Here is a 16,338-nt window from a genome sequence, read left to right as displayed (position 1 = left end):
AGGGATAAGGTAGCATAGCCTTTGGCTTGGATATTTGAGTTGCCATTGTCTGCAGATTTGGTACCAGAGCACTGGAAGATTGCAAATGTTGTGCCCTTGTTCAAGAAGGGCAGTAGAGAGCCTTACTTCTTTTGTAGGAAATGTTTAGGAAAGGATTATAAGAGATAAGATTTATAATCATCTGGCAAACATCAATTTGATTTCAGATAGTCAACTTGGCTTTGTCAAGGGCAGGTCATGTCTCACAAACCTCATTGAGTTTTTTGAGAAGGTCACCAAGCATGTAGATGAGGGTAGGGCATTTGACATGGTACACATGGACAAAAGTAAAGCCTTTGACAAGGTTCCACATGGTAGGCTGTTGGAAAAAATGCAGAGCCATAGAATTGAGGGTGATTTAGCAGTTTCGATTAGAAACTTGCTTTCTGAAAGAAGGCAGCGAGTGGTGGTTGATGTAAAATATTCAGCCTGGATTCCAGTTACTAGTCACGTGTCACCAGGATCTATTTTGGAACCACTGCAGGTATAGGTGAATGGATTAGGAAATTTGCAGATGACACTAAAGTCAGTGTAGTAGTGGACAGTGTGGAAGAATGTTACAGGTTGCAAGGGGACTTGGATAAACTGCAGAATTGGGCTGAGAGGTGGCAAATAGAGTTCAATGCAACTAAATGTGAGGTGATGCACTTTGAGAAGAATAACAGGAAGGCTGAATACTGGGTCAATGGAAAGATTCTTGGCAGTGTGGTGTGCAGAGGGATCTTTGAGTCCATGTACATAGATCCCTGAAAGTTGCCACCCAGGTTGATAGTGCTGTTAAGAAGGCAAACGGTGTGTTAGGTTTCATTCGTGGAGGGATTGAGTTCCGAAGTTGATATACCATACTGCAACTCGACAAAAAACTGGTGCAGTCACACTTGGAATATTGTGTTCAATATTCCTCTAGCTTATCTCTCCATGCTTCAGGCTCTCTGCCTTTATATCTGATGAAGGGCTTTTGCCCGAAACGTCGATTTTACTGCTCCTCGGATGCTGCCTGAACTGCGGTGCTCTTCCAGTACCTCTAATCCAGAATCTGTACCCCACCACATCACTTTGCCCCACAATCGTGGTATCTGGTTGTACAGAAGGAGGAGTGGCACAGTCTGTACTGAGATGCACTGGGGCCCTGAAACACATGGTAAAGACTGAAATCACCAGAGAATTGAGAGCCCCACCACATTGTTTGCATGTTCTATTGTTTATACACTGTTCCTGCCTTCCCTTGTTTTTTCTTAATCAAGTTGTTATTATACACACCTGCACAAGCTGTGAAATGAACTCAGCCCTCTCAATCCAAGATTCAGGATATTTTCACCACATCACAAGGCATCGACTCTAACCTCCCCTGTCCCTTAGCCTACTGAGTCGCGCCTGAATCAACTCCGCAATTGGGAGGAAGGGGCGGAACAGGATTACCGAGCAGCAGCCGGTCGTCTAACCAGAGTGAGTGAGGAGCGCGGCCAAAGCATTCTCGGGAGTGAACGCTTCAGGATTGGTCAGAAAGCAAACTATTTTGCAGGATTGATCATTCTCACTACATAGTGGAGCATTCAACCTTTCTCATGAATCAATGTGAGATTTTTACAAAATAGTTGAGATGTAAATCTGATAACGTACATTAGGGAGATTTAAACAATCCTTGGATAAACACATGGGTGATTTTGCAAAAGTTTAGGGGGACGAGCTGAGAATAATTCACAGGTCGGCGTGAATAATTCACAGCTCGGTTTACACAATGCGAGTAAGAAACTTATTTTCAAACTCCCAGAACAATTGGTAATTTACATACCTGGCTAGTATGGTTAAGTTGGACCGAACAATCTATTTGCATACTAATGATCTCAATGACTGTAACTCGACAGAGCAACTGTTAATGACTAAAATTTCACCCATGATCCTGTGCAGATATGAATATTCTCTATAAACTCACCGATACTCTCAGACGCACGCGCGGTTTGGATTCTATGTGGAGCATGCGCAGTGTCACATTGATCAGGACACCGAGAGAGCGACATGGAGCTGCTTTCTCCGGCAGCGGTTGCGATCGGCTTCAGAGAGTCGCGCTCAGAGCCGGTGTGTGGGAGCCTCGCTGGGAAAATGGAGCGAAGAGATTTCACAATTCCTGGATACAGGTTAAAAATAACTCTAAAAAGGCCCTCCAGGCCCGGGTAAGGAGGCGGCGGTCTCTGATCAGGGAAGCGGCCCAGGGTCACGGCCGCCATTTGTTTGAGGGAAGAGGGAGCGCGGGCCTTAGGGCCGCCATCTTGAGAAGGTCAAGGAGCAGGAGGGCGGGGCTCTCGGGGTCTGTAGAACGATCAGAGGAAATGGAAGACCCATTGTTATTGATTAATTCCACGAACACAGCTTCACTGGGCGATCCTGCAGGAATATCCTCTCTCAGTCCTCCTGTGATGTTTCACCCAATCAGAGCCAGCAGCTCTCCTCCTCTCTCAGCTCCCCTTCTGTCCTTCCTGCAGCATCTGTCCCCTGGAACATTGAGCTGCCTGTCCTGTCCCTCCCTCAGCTGTTGTTTCTTTAATACCTGGGATATCCCAGTCCCACCTTAGATTACTTCACTAAAGACAGGAATGTACCCGATGGATTTTTCTTAACATCAGCAATTGTTTAATACTCATTTACACGTTTTTAATTACATTGTTTTTGAAGCATTTACTTCACATTCAATCATTTGCAATGGTGGGATTTGAACCTATGTCCAGAGAACACTTGCTGAGTTTCTGGATAAATTGTCACACAATAATGCCTCTAGGCCATCACTTCGCCTGCTCACAGTTTGTATATCCCAGTGCAACATGAATTAAAACTCTTTTTTCCAGCACAATTGTTTGACCCGGCATTCTGATGATGTGACTCAGTAACTTTCCATGTGGTATCCCTCACTGTGTGGGTCTAATTGCTGCCTCTGTCAGCGTCTCTCACTCTTGAAGCTACTCCAGATCATGAGCCAACAGAATTCTCCACTCCAGAGAGATGAGGCAACACAGGTCAGGATTTTCCAGATCTCTGTGGGCTCAGTGCCATTCTATATGTGTAACCCTCAAAGCATTCGTCTAATTGCCCATTCTGCCTATTTCTGTGTCCTCTACAGGTAATCATGAAGTTCCAGACTCAATAGACTTGCCAACTGCTGGTTGGGATGATGGTTGGTCAGCCAGAAAGACAAAGTCAGGGAGGTCGGGAGTCTTCAATAAATCCTGCTGCCAGGTAAGATCATTCCAGTGCACAGAGAAGAAAGTAATAATCAGCACGCCTGCTGCAAGTTTTGTTGCAATGAGACAGCATCGGGAGTTCCCAGTTATCAGTCCAGGCTTGTGCTTTCTTAGGGAGCATCAGAACAACTGAGGGGAAAGCAGGCCTCCCACGAGAGGGTGGTAATGCAGCCTGGGATCTTTCTGTTCCCTATTCCCTCTCCAACATTGTATCTATGGCTTGTATTGAGGACCAGTGTCTTCAATCATTCTAACTCCTATAACAGTTCCTATCTCTGTCATCTCCTCCCCTCTCACCAATTATTTCACATATTTGAAACCTCCAGTCCAGATGACCATCTGTATCGCTGTAACTTGCTTCAGTCTCTACAACATGCCTTGTCTCGATAGTCTCCTCCTCCAATAACTGGAGACATCGGGTCTGTTTCTGTGCTGCATGACTCTTCGGCCGAGGTTTCCTAAATGGAATGAGTCGGAATTGCCTGTGTTTGGCCCATAGCCCTTCAAACCTTCTCCTCTCCATGTACCTGCCTGAGTGTCTTTTCCATGTTGTAATTGTACTTGTTTTTACCATTTCCTCTGGCAGTCCATTCCGTCTATGCACCATCCTCTGTGGATAATGTTGCCCCTCAGCTCCCTCTTTAAATCCTTGCTGTCTCACGTCACGTTTATGCCTCTATCTTTGGACTCACCTACCCTTGGCAATTCACCTTACTTAGACCATACATGGTTTCATAAACTTGTATAAGGTCACCCCGTGGCCTCCTCTGCCCAGGAAAAATATTGACGACAGAGTTACCAATATCTCCAACTCATGTACTCAATGCTCTCACCAATGCTCTCACAAGTGTGCCAATTGCCGCTTTCAACACCCTGTCGCCCTGTGATGCCAGTCAAAGGAACAATGTAACTGCACCCCTTGGTCTCTCTCTTTTCTACAACACTGTTCAGGGCCCAACCATTACCCGTGTTACTCCTCCTTGGTTTGTCTGAACTAAATCCAACAACTGAATTAAACTCCATCTTTCATTCCTTGGCCCCTTCGTCTATCATTTTGGTCACATCTTGAGCAAACTCCAGTCAAGTTTGTGGGACATGTTTTCCCATGCACAAAGCCATGCTGGCTGTCCGTAATCAGCCCTTATTTTTCCAAATGCATGTAAGGCCTACCTCTCAGAATGACCTCCAACAACTGACCCACCCTGATGTCTCGCTCATCAGTCTGTAGTTCCCTGGCTTTCTCTTGCAGCCTTTCTTAATTAATGACACAACATTATAATCATAGTTGGAGGCATACCGCACTCCACACTGTTCAGTTAACGCTAACCATACTCTAAAACAGATCTCATCTCACCTGCCTGTTTCTGGATCATATCCCTTCCAACTGTTCCTATTCCTGTACTAATCTAAATGTCTGTTAAACATTGTAATTGTCCCCAGGTTCTTGGGAAGTTCATTTCACACACAACCCACCCTCTGTGTAACAATGTGCCTCTCAAGTCTTTTTTTTTTAAATGTCTCTCCTCTAAACTTAAAAATGTAGTGCCTTGTCTTGAAACTCCCCTGTCCATGGGAAAATACAACTCCCATTAACTCTATCTATCCCCCTCATGATTTTATAAACTTCTATGAGGTCATCTGTCAACATTCAGGTTTCAGTGAAAAATACCAACCTATTCAGCCTTTCTTTATACTGAAGCCTTTCGTACCCAGCCACATCCCAGTAAATCTCCTCCCAACCCTTTCCAACTTAATAATATCCTTCCTATAACTGGGCGACCAGAACTGGACACAGTATTCCAGAAGAGGACTCACCAATGGCCTGTATAATCTCAATGCGACTTCCCAACTCCTATATCCAAAGGACTGAGCAATGAAAGCAAGTGAGGCAAGCACCTTTTTTTAAACTATCCTGTCTCTCCATGTTACAAACTTCAAAGAATTATGTAGCTGAACCCTGAGGTCCCTCTGTTCTACAACACTGCTGAAGGTCTTGCCATTAATTGTATAAGCCCTACCCGGATTTGTTGTACAAAATGCATTACCTCGCATTTATTCAGATTGAACTCCATCGACAGGTTTTCAGCCATTCACACCTTTCATCAGGATCCCTTTGTAATCCCAGAAAACCTTCTTCACTGTCCACAATGCCACCCTCCAGTCTAACAGCCTATCACACATGGCTCTCTATGATACAAATATCTCTGTTAGGGGCCCTACAATTTCTTCACCAGCTTCCCACAATGTCCTGAGATCCATTTGATCAGGTCCTGGGGATTTATCTACCTTTGTGTTTTAAAACCTCCAGCACCTCCTTTTCTATAATGTGGACTCATTTCAAGACGTTGAGTCATAGAGATGCACAGCACAGAAACAGGCCCTTCGGACCAACTCCTGCATGACGTTTCTCGTCACATTTGCCACAATTTTGCCAATATCCCTCTGAACCCTTGCTATTCATACACCCATCCACATGCCTTTTAAATGTATTTCTATCAGCCTCCACTATTTGCTCTGGCAGCTTATTCCATCCACTCTGCGGGAGCCAGTTATTCTTGAGGTTTCTTTGCAAGCTTCCCTCGCCTGGGGAAATGACCTTGTCTCTTGACCCTGTCGATGCCCATCATGATTTTAAACACCTTTTATCAGGTAACTCCTCAGCCTCCCATTTTCAAGTGAAAACAGCCCCAGCCTATTCAGGCTTTTCCCTGAAGCACAAACCCTCCAACCCTGGCAACATCTTTGGTCATTTCTTCTGAACACTTTCATGTTCCACAACATCCTTCCGATGGCAGTGAGACCAGAATTGCACACATTATTCCAATAGTGGTCAGGCCAAACACTGTTTAGTTTCTTGAGCGCCCCAGTCTTTATCCACACTAAGTTCCAAAGTGAAATATTTGTTTTGGATCTTGTAGTTTCACACATTGTTGCCTTCATTGATTATTAAGGAGACCGGGTTTGTCCCGAGCTCTTCTTTTGCTCTTAATACACTTGTAAAGTCTCTTTGGATTCTCCTTAACTTTCTCTGCCAACGCTATCTCGTGTCCCCTTTTTACATTCCTGATTTCTATCCTAAGTGTATTTCTACAGCCCCAATGCTCCTGAAGGGATTCCCTTCAGGAGAATCAGTTATATCAGTTATATCTGACATGTGACCCCCTTTTTCTTGACCACAGCCTCGAAACTCAGCCAGTGTTTCCTAATTCAGTCAGCATTCAGCTGCACACTAACAAGAACACACTGGCGCTGAACGCTCCTTTTATCTCGATTTTAAAATATTCCTACTTGCCAGATTTCCCTTTATCTGCAAATACTCTCCCCTGATCTACTTTAAAACTTCCTGTCTAATACTATCTTGCTCCATTGAATAACTTTAACTTGTGGACCAGGCCTGTCCTTTTCCATCGCTATTTTCAAACTAATACAATTGTGGTAACTTTCCAAAGTGCTCCCCCACTAACACCTCAGTCCCGTTCCCTACCTTGGGGAGGTCAGGTTTGGCCCCATGCTCCAGTTGGGCCACTTACATAATGACTGGGAGTTTTCGGAACACACTTAACAAATTCCTTCCAACCAAATGCTTAACTTAGTAACAATCCCAGTCCAGGTTTGGAACGGTTAAGATCCCCTATCATTACAACCCTATTATTCTAAGAGATGTCTGAAATCTCCTGACATATTTGCTCCTTCATCTCCGTTTGCCTATCGCTGTAGTCTGACCGTAGAAAACTAATGACCAATTTTTATTTCTCAGTTCCACTAATATCATATAACTGGGTGATCCTACATGAATCCTCCCTCTAGTTACTGCTGGGATGTTTCACCCAATCAAACCCACCAGCTCTCCTCCTGTTTTGCCTCCTGTTCTCTCCTTCCTGTAGCATCTGTCTCTGGAACATTGAGCTGCTGGTCCTGTTGCTCCCTCAGCTGTGTTTCTGTAATATCTATGAGATCCCAATCCCATGTTCCCATCCATGCTCTGGGTTCATCTGCCTTATCTGTTTGGCCTTTTGCATTGAAATAACTGCAGTTTAATCCACCACTTTTCCATAATTGTCTGCTATGTTCTTGCCTGCCTTGTCCACTTATATTCCTCTGTTGAACCTATTTACCAGCCTCAACTTTCTTTCTGGCCTTATGACTCTTTGGGGTCACACAGCCCTGCCAGACAAGTTTAAATCCTCTCGAGCAGCTCCAGCAACATTCCCCACCAGGATGTGGGTCCCCCTCCTGTTCCCAGTTCAGGTGTGTTCCCCACCCTGTCTACCTGTGCTGACAACTTCAGACATCCAGGGACTTGCCCACCAATGTCCCTGTATTCCTCAGTACTCCAGGAGGACCTAACATTCATGATGTATATCATTCATTTATTAGACTTCCCACAGTGCATTACCTCACAGTGACCAGAAGTAAACTCTGTCTGCCATTACTCTGCTCAGTTTATCATCTGATCGATATCAGACTGCAGCCTGAGTCCATCCCCCTCACTGTGGACAACACCCTCACCTTTCATGTTATCGGCAAACCTACTAATGTTACCGTCTGCCTTCACATCCGAGTGATTAATGTCCATAATGAACAGCAATGGCTCCTGCACAGATCCCTGTGGTACATCCGCTGGGCAAAAGCTTTCAGTCACAAAACCAACCCTCCACCATGTGTGGAGCCAATTTACCAACTGACCTTGGATCCCATGGGATCTTCCCTTTTGGACCAGCCTTCCGTGTGGGACCTTGTCAAAGACCTGAATGAACTCCATATAAACCATATCATCTGCACGGCCCTCATCAATATCAGAGGACAGTCGTCTAACAAATCCATACAGACAATCCCTAATGAAATTGCGGGGGGAATCCGTTTTTGGTGGATACATTCTTCCTCTTTTTGCAGTTCTGTGTACTGCAGTGTGTTGTGGCCCTTTTGAACAGTGTCTTGATGCAACTTCTTTTGTGTGTGTTGAGGTGGTTGCTTTCATAGATCAGGACTTGGTCTGTGTGTGTTGCTTTCCTGTATACCTTTGTGGTGAATTCTCCATTCGGTGTTCTCTGTACCGTCACGTCTAGGAATGGGAGTTGGTTGCCCTTTTCTTACTCTCTTGTGAATCGGATTGCGGTGAGTGTGGCGTTGATGATCCGGTGTGTGTTCTCTATTTCTGTGTTTTTAATGATTACAAAGGTGTCCTCCACATATCTGACCCCGAGTTTGGGTTGAATTTGCAGTAAGACTGTTTGTTCTAATCTTTGCATTACCACTTCTGCTATGAGTCCAGAGATGGGTGAGTCCATGGGTGTGCCGTTGATTTGTTCATATATTTGGTTGTTGAATGTGAAGTGTGTTGTGAGGCACAGGTCCAGTAGTTTCAGTATGCCGTCTTTGTTGATAGGTTCAACGTCCTGTTGTCTGTTCTGTATGTCCAGCAGGTTGGCTATTGTTTCTCTGGCTCGGGTTTTGTCGATAGAGGTGAACAGTGCCATTACATCAAATGAGACCATAGTTTCTACCTTGTCTATGAGTATATTTCTGATGATGTCCAAGAATTCCTGTGTTGACTGTACAGAGTGTCTGGATCCGCTGATCAGGTGTTTCAGTTTCTGCTGTAGTTCTTTAGCCAGTTTGTGTGATGGTGTCCCTGGTAGTGATACGATAGGTCTGAGTGGGATGTCTGGTTTGTGCACTTTGGGTAGTCCATAGAATCTGGGGGTGTTGTTGGTTTCAGCTTTCATTCCCTGTCGGTCAAACCTGGTTATCTGTCCGTTTTTTATTGTAGGTTTCTCAGTGTGTTGTTTATCCTATTGGTGAGCTGCGGGGTGGGGTCAAACTCCACGCAATTTCATCCACAGATGCCTCAGGGAAAGACAACGGAATGAAGACATGCCACGACCCAAAGGACTAGCCACACTACCATACATCAGGAACATTTCCGAACTGACAGCCAGACTACTGCGACCACTAGGACTCATAACAGCACACAAACCAACAGCCATTCTCAGACAACAACTCACCAGAACGATGGACCTGACACCCAGCATGAGTAAAACCAATGTAGTGTACAAAATCCCATGCAAGGACTGCACAAAACACTACATAGGACAAACAGGAAGACAGCTAACGATCCGCACCCATGAACACCAAACTGGCCACGAAACGACACGACCAGCTATCCTTAGTAGCCACACATGCAGATGACAAGCAACGTGAGTTCGACTGGGACAACACTACTATTATAGAACAAGCCAAACAGAGAACATCCAGGGAATTCCTCGAGGCATGGCACTCATCCACAGATTCAATCTATAAGCACATCGACCTGGAACCAATATACTGGCCACTACAGCGGACAGCTGGATATGACAACCGCAAGCGGCAGATACAAATCACTATAAATCCCGGAGGAAAGATCACAGAAGCGCTTCACAGGAGGCTCCCAAGCACTGAGGATGTCACCTAGACAGGGGACGAAACGTCTGCAACACAAATTCCCAACTCGGCGAACAGAACCACAACAACGAGCACCCGTGCTACAAATCTTCTCCCAAACTTTGAAGCCCTTTAGACTCTACTAAGCTCAGTCATGAACAAGCCACCATCTCTCTATTTCCTTTGCCTTGTTCAGTGTCTGCAACTTTCGCTGTATCTTCCAGTAAAGTTCTTTAGATACTGCAGGTCTGCCTAGCTCCCCAGATAACCTGTTTCATCCCTACAGCTCCCTCAATCACTGTAACACCCTCTGCTCTGTCTAATCCTCCCCTTTCCCACTGTCTTCCAGGCACAACGGCGATCCTGTAAGAGAGCAGTGTGGAATGGGATGTTATAAATCTCAGCTGAGGCTTGAGGCCTACCATTACCTGGGAATCACAAGGGGAGAGAAGCTGAGAGAGAGCAGCACAAAGTGGGAGAATATAAATCAGCAGCGAGGGTCAAGGCCGACTGGGACTTGGCGTTTGATATAAAGCAGAGCAGGAGGCTCGAAATCAGCTCTGAGTCACAGAGGGAGTGACCGTGTGAGGGAGCAACTTGGAGCAGGAGCTTGAGGCTGACTCACACCTGGGAGAATATAAATCAGCCCTGAGGATCGAGGCCTAGTTGTACCTGGGAGTCACAGAGACGGTGACACTGTGAGGGCGCAGACTGGAGTGAGAGCTGGATAATTACATGTCCGAGGAGACACATCACTGTGTGTGCACGTGTCCCTCCATTGTTCTGTGTTTGTGTGTGTATGCGTGCGTATCCCCTTCCCTCGCTGTGTGTGTGTAACTCTCCTCACTTGTGTGTTTGTCCCTCCCTTGCTGTGTGTGAGCATGTCCCTCCTTCACTATGTGTGTGAGCATATCCCTCCCTCACTGTGTGTGTGCATGTCCCTCCCTCGCTCTGTGTTTTTGTTTGTGTGTGCGTATGTCTGTGTGTCACCATCCCTCACTTTGTGTGTGTGTCCCCTCTCGCTTTCTGAGCAATGTCCCACCCTCGCTGTGTCTGCGTGTCTCAACCTTCTTGTGTGTGTGCGTGTCCAACCCTCGCTGTGTGTGTGTGCGTGTGCCCCTCTTGCAGTGTGTGAGGGTGTCCTCTCCTCGCTCTGTATGTGTGTGTATGCATATCACTCACTCACTGTGTGTCTGTGTGTCCGTCCCTCGCTGTGTGTGTGTGTGTGCGTGTGCGCGTCCCTCTCTCACTGTGTGCGCGTTGCACTTGCTTTGTGTGTGTGTCCCTCCCTTGCTGTGTGTGTGTCCCTCCCTCGCTGTGTGTGTCTGTGTCCCTCCCTCGCTGTGTGTGTGTGTGTGTGTCCCTCATCGCTGTGTGTGTGTGTCTGCGTGTCCCTCCATCACTTTGCGTGTGTGTGTCCCTGTCCCTCACTGTGTGTGTCCCTCCCTCGCCGTGTGTCTGCATGTATCCCCCTCACTGTGTGTATGTGTGTGTCCCTCCATCGCTTTGCATGTGTGTGCACCCTCTCAATTTGTGTGCACATGCCCTACCCCTTGCGGTGTGTGTGCTTGTCCCTCCTTCACTGTGTGTCCCTCTCTCGCTATGTGTGTGCGTGTCGCTTCCTCGCTGTGTGTGTGTGTCCCTCCCACGCTGTGTGTGTCCATGCTCCCTCCCTCGCTGCGTGTCTCAGCGTGTCCCTCCCTTGCTCTGTGTGTGTGTGTCACTCCCTCACTGTGTGTGTGTCCCTCACTCTCTGTGTATGTGCGCATGCATGTCCTTTCCTCACTGACTGTGCATGTCCTTCCCTCGCTGTGTCTGTGTGTGTGTCTCTTCGCTGCGTGTCCCTCCCTCACTCTGCATGTGTGTGTTCCTCCCTCGCTGTGTGTGTGCGTGTCCCTCCCTTGCTCTGTGTGTGTGTGTGTGTGTGCGTGTGTGTGTGTGTGTGTGTGTTTCCCTCCTCACTGTGTGTATGTGTGTGTGTGTCCCTCTTGCTGTGCGAGTGTGTGCTTGGCCCTCCCTCGTTGTGTGAGCATGTGTCTCCCCCCTCGCTGTCTGGGCGTGTGTCCCTCTCTTGCTGTGTGTGTGTGTCTGTGTGTGTCTGTGTGTGTGTGTCACTCTCTCGCTGTGTCTGTCTGTGTTTGTGTGCTTTCTCATGCATGTGTCGCTCCCTCACTGTCTGTGTGTGCGTGTCCCTCCCTCGCTCTGTGTGTGCGTGTCCCTCCCTCGCCGTGTGTCTGCATGTATACCCCTCGCTCTGTGTGTGTGTGTGTTTGTGTGTGTGTGTGTGTGTGTGTGTATTTGTGCGTGTCCCTCCTTTGCTTTGCGTGTGTGTGCCCCCTCTCAATTTGTGTGCACATGCCCTCCCCCTCGTGGTGTGTGTGCTTGTCCCTCCTTCGCTGTGTGTCCCTCCCTCGCTGTGTGTGTGCGTGTCGCTCCCTCGCTGTGTGTGTGTGTGTGTCTCCCACGCTGTGTGTGTCCATGCTCCCTCCCTCGCTGCGTGTATCAGCGTGTCCCTCCCTCACTCTGTGTGTGTCCCTCCCTCACTGTGTGTGTGTGTCCCTCGCTCTCTGTGTATGTGCGTGGGCATGTCCTTCCCTCGCTGTGTCTGTGTGTGTCCCTTCACTGCGTGTCCCTCCCTCGCTGTGTGTGTGTGTGTGTGTCCCTTCCTCGCTGTGCGTGTGTGTGTGTTCTCCCTCAACTTGTGTGTACGTCCCCCTTGCTGTGTGTGCGTGTCCCTCCTCACTGTGTGTGTGTGTGTGTGTGTCCCTCCTCACTGCGTGTGTGTGTGTGTGTGTGTGTGTCCCTCCTCACTGTGTGTGTGTGTGTGTCCCTCCTCACTGTGTGTGTGTGTGTGTGTGTGTGTGTCCCCCTCCTCACTGTGTGTGTGTGTGTGTGTGTGTCCCTCCTCACTGTGTGTGTGTGTGTGTGTCCCTCCTCACTGTGTGTGTGTGTGCGTGTCCCTCCTCACTGTGTGTGTGTGTGTGTGTGCGTGTCCCTCCTCAGTGTGTGTGTGTGTGTGTGTGTGTGTGTGTGTGTCCCTCCTCACTGTGTGTGTGTGTGTGTGTCCCTCCTCACTGTGTGTGTGTGTGTGTGTCCCTCCTCACTGTGTGTGTGTGTGTGTGTGTGTGTCCCTCCTCACTGTGTGTGTGTGTGTGTGTGCGTGTCCCTCCTCAGTGTGTGTGTGTGTGCGTGTGTGTGTGTCCCTCCTCACTGTGTGTGTGTATGTGTGTGTGCGTGTCCCTCCTCACTGTGTGTGTGTGTGTGTGTGTCCCTCCTCACTGTGTGTGTGTGTGTGTGTGTGTGTGTGTGTGTGTGTGTGTGTGTCCCTCCCTCGCTGTGTATGTGTGAGTTACTCCCTTGCTCTGTGTGTGTCTCCCTCTTGCACTGCATGTGTGTGTGTGGCCCTCCCTCGCTGTGTGTGCATGAGTCTCCTCCTCACTGTGTGTGTGCGTGACCCTCTCTTGCTCTGTGTGTGTGTGTGTGTGTGTGTGTGTGTGTGTGTGTGTGTGTGTGTGTGTCCATGTCCCTCACTGGCTGTGTGTGTGCGTGCCCCTCTCTCGCTGTGTGTCTGTGTTTGTGTGCTTGGGCATGAGCGTGTCCATCCCTCTCTGTGTGTACGTGTCCCCTCTTGCTGTGAGTATGTGTGACCCGTTTACAGTGTATGTGAGTGTCCTTCCCTCGCTGCGTGTGTGTGTGTGTGTGTGTGTGTGCCCCTTCCTTGCTGTGTGTCTATGCGCGTGTCCCTCCCTTGCTTTGTGCGTGTGTGAGTGTGCCTCTTGCTGTGTGTGCGTGTGTCACTTCCTCGCTTTGAGTGTGTATCCCTCCCTTGTTCTTTGTGCATATCCCCACCATTGTGTGTCCGCATCACCCCTTGCTGTGTGAGTGCCTGTCCCCCCTTGCTGTGTGTGCGTGTGTCCCGTCTCGCTGTGTGTATGTGTATCTCTTCCTCGCTGTGTGTGTGTGTACGTGTTACATTCTCACAGTATGTGTTCTTGTGTCACCCCTTCACTGCGTGTCCCTCACTCGCTGTGTGTGCGCGTGTCTCTCCCTCGCTGTGTGTATATATGTGTGTATGTGCGTGTCCCTCCCTCTGTGTGTGTGTGTGTGTGTGTGTGTGTGTGTGTGTTTGTGTGTGACCCTCCCTTGCTGTGTGTGCATATCCCTCCCTGGTTGTGTGTGTGCGTGCGTGCGTGTCCCTCTCTTGCTCTGTGTGTGTGTGTATATGTGTACCTCTTGCTGTGCGTGTGTGTGCATGTGTCTCCCCCTCGCTGTGTTTGCGAGTGTCCCTCTCTTGCTCTGTGTGTGTCTGTGTTTGTGTGTCCCTGCCTCACTGTGTGTCTGCGTGTATCCCCCTCTCACTGTGTGTGTTTGCATGTCACTCCTTCACATTGCGTGTGTGTGTGTCCCCGTCCCTCGCTCTGTGTGTGTCCCTCACTCTCTCTCTGTGTATGTGCGCATGCATGTCTTTCCCTCACTGTGCCTGTGTGTGTGTCCCTTCGCTGAGTGTCCCTCCCTCACTGTGAGTGTACGTCCTCCCTCACTCTGTGCGTGTGTGTGTGTCCCTCTCTCGCTCTGTGTATGTGCGTGTCCCTCCCTCGCTGTGTATGTATGACTTTCCACGCTTGCTCTGTGTGTGTGTGTGTGTGTGTGTGTGTGTGTGTCCCTCTTGCTGTGCGAGTGTGTGCTTGGCCCTCCCTTGTTGAGTGAGCATGTGTCTCCCCCCTCGCTGTGTGTGTGCATGTCCCTCTCTTGCTGTGAGTGTGTGTCCCTCACTTGCTCTGTGTGTGTGCGTGTCCTTCCCTGCCTCACTGTGTGTGTGTTTGTGTGTGTGTGTCACTCTCTCACTGTATGTGTACGTTTCACTCCCTCGCTGTTTGTGTGTCCTTCGCTCGCTGTGTGTGTGAGTGTGTGTGTGTCCCTCCCTCGCTCTGTGTGTGTGTGTGTGTGTGTGTGTGTGTGTGTGTGTGTGTCCCCATTGCTGTGTATGTGCGTGTCCCTCCCTCGCTGTGTATGTGTGACTTTTCCCCCTTGCTCTGTGTGTGTTTGTGTGTGTTTGTGTGTATGTGTGTCCCTCCCTTGCACTTTGTGTACATCCCCCTCACTGTGTGAGTGCATGTCCCCCCTTGCTGTGTGTGCCTGTGTCCCTCCCTCGCCGTGTCAGTGTGTGTCCCCTCTCACTGTGTGTGCGTGCCCCCTCTCACTTTCTGTGCACATTTCCTCCCCCTCGTCATGTGTGTGCTTGTTCCTCCTTCCGTGTGTGTGTGTGTGTGTGTGTGTATCCCTCGCTGTGTATGTGTATGTCTGTCCCTCGCTGTGTGTGCCTGTCCCTCCCACACTGTTTGTGCATGTCCTTCCCTCCCTAGATCTGTGTGTGTGTGTTTGTGTGCGTCCCTCCCTCGCTGTGTGTGCATGTCCCTCCCTGGATGTGTGTGTGTGTGTATGTGTGACTTTCCCCCCTTGCTCTGTGTATGTGTGTGTGTGTCCCTCTTGCTGTGTGTGTGTCCCACCCTTGCTCTTTGTGTATATCCCATCACTGTATGTGCGCATCTCCCCTCGGTGTGTGAGTGCATGTCCCCCCTCGCTGTGTGTGCGCGTATCCCTCCCTCGCTGTGCCTGTGCGTATCCCCAGTCGCTGTGTGTGCGTGCACCCTCTCAATTTCTGTGCACTTGCCCTCCCCCTCGCCGTGTGTCTACTTGTCCCTCCTTCCCTGTGTGTGGGTGTCCCTCCCTCGCTGTGTGTGTGCATATCCCTCCCTCGCCGTGTGTGTGTGTGTGTCCCTTCCTTGCTGTGTGTGTGTACGTGTCATATCCTCACTATATGTGTTTGTGTGTCCCCCCCTTCACTGCGTGTCCCTCCCTCGCTGTGTGTGTGTGTGTGTGTGTGTGTGTGTGTGTAAGTGTGTCTCCTCCCATGCTGTGAGTGTGCGTGTCCCCCTTGCTGTTGTGTGTGTGTGCGTGTCCCTCCCTCGCTGTGTATGTGTGAGATCCCCCCCTTTGCTGTTTGTGTGTGTGTGTGTGTGTTTGTCCCTCTTGCTGTGCATGGCCCTCCGTCGCTGTGTGCATGTGTCTCCCCCTCGCTGTGTGTGTGTGTGTCCCTCTCTTGCTCTGTGTGTGTGTGTGTTTGTGTGTGACCCTCCCTCGCTGTGTGTGCATGCCTCTCCCTGGCTGCGTGTGTGCGTGTCCCTCTCTTGCTCTCTGTGTGTGTGTTTGTGTGTCCCTCTAGATGTGCACGCGTGTGTGTGGCCTTCCCTCTTGTGTGTGCATGTGTCTCCCCCTCGCTGTGTTTGTGAGTGTCCCTCTCTTGCTCTGTTTGTGTGGACCTCCCTCGCTGTGTGTGCATGTGTCTCACCCTCGCTGTGTGTGCGTGCGTGTCCTTCCCTCGCTGTGTGTGTGCGTGTGCCTCCCCCCTCGCTTGTGTGTTTGCGAGTGTTCCTCTCTTGCTCTGTGTGTGCGTGTTTCTGTGCGCGAGTTCCTCCCTCGCTGCATGTGTCTGTGTTTCTGTGCTTGCACATGTCCCTCCCTCACTGTGTGTGTGCCCCCCACTTGTTGTGAGAATGTGTGTCCCTCTAGGAGTGTATGTGCGTATCCCACCCTCGCTTTGTGTGTGTGTGTCCCTCTTGCTCTGTGTGCGTGTGTCACTCCCTCG

At 49.3% G+C, this 16,338-nt stretch overlaps 1 long non-coding RNA gene across 1 annotated transcript in view; it reads left to right on the top strand.

Annotated features, from left to right (window-relative positions):
* Positions 1–2,046: 2,046 nt before the first annotated feature.
* LOC140454082 (uncharacterized) overlaps positions 2,047–16,338 on the top strand; it is a 70,704-nt gene continuing 56,412 nt past the window's right edge. The window contains exons 1-2 of the long non-coding RNA XR_011952632.1: positions 2,047–2,174; positions 3,152–3,267. This is a non-coding gene — a long non-coding RNA (uncharacterized lncRNA). The remainder of the gene's footprint in view (positions 2,175–3,151; positions 3,268–16,338) is intronic.

This window comes from Chiloscyllium punctatum, chromosome 28 (genome assembly GCF_047496795.1).
Source record: "Chiloscyllium punctatum isolate Juve2018m chromosome 28, sChiPun1.3, whole genome shotgun sequence".
Classification (NCBI taxonomy): domain Eukaryota; kingdom Metazoa; phylum Chordata; class Chondrichthyes; order Orectolobiformes; family Hemiscylliidae; genus Chiloscyllium; species Chiloscyllium punctatum.
The sequence above is the reverse complement of the archived record's forward strand: the minus strand, read 5'-3'. Positions and strand labels throughout refer to the sequence as shown.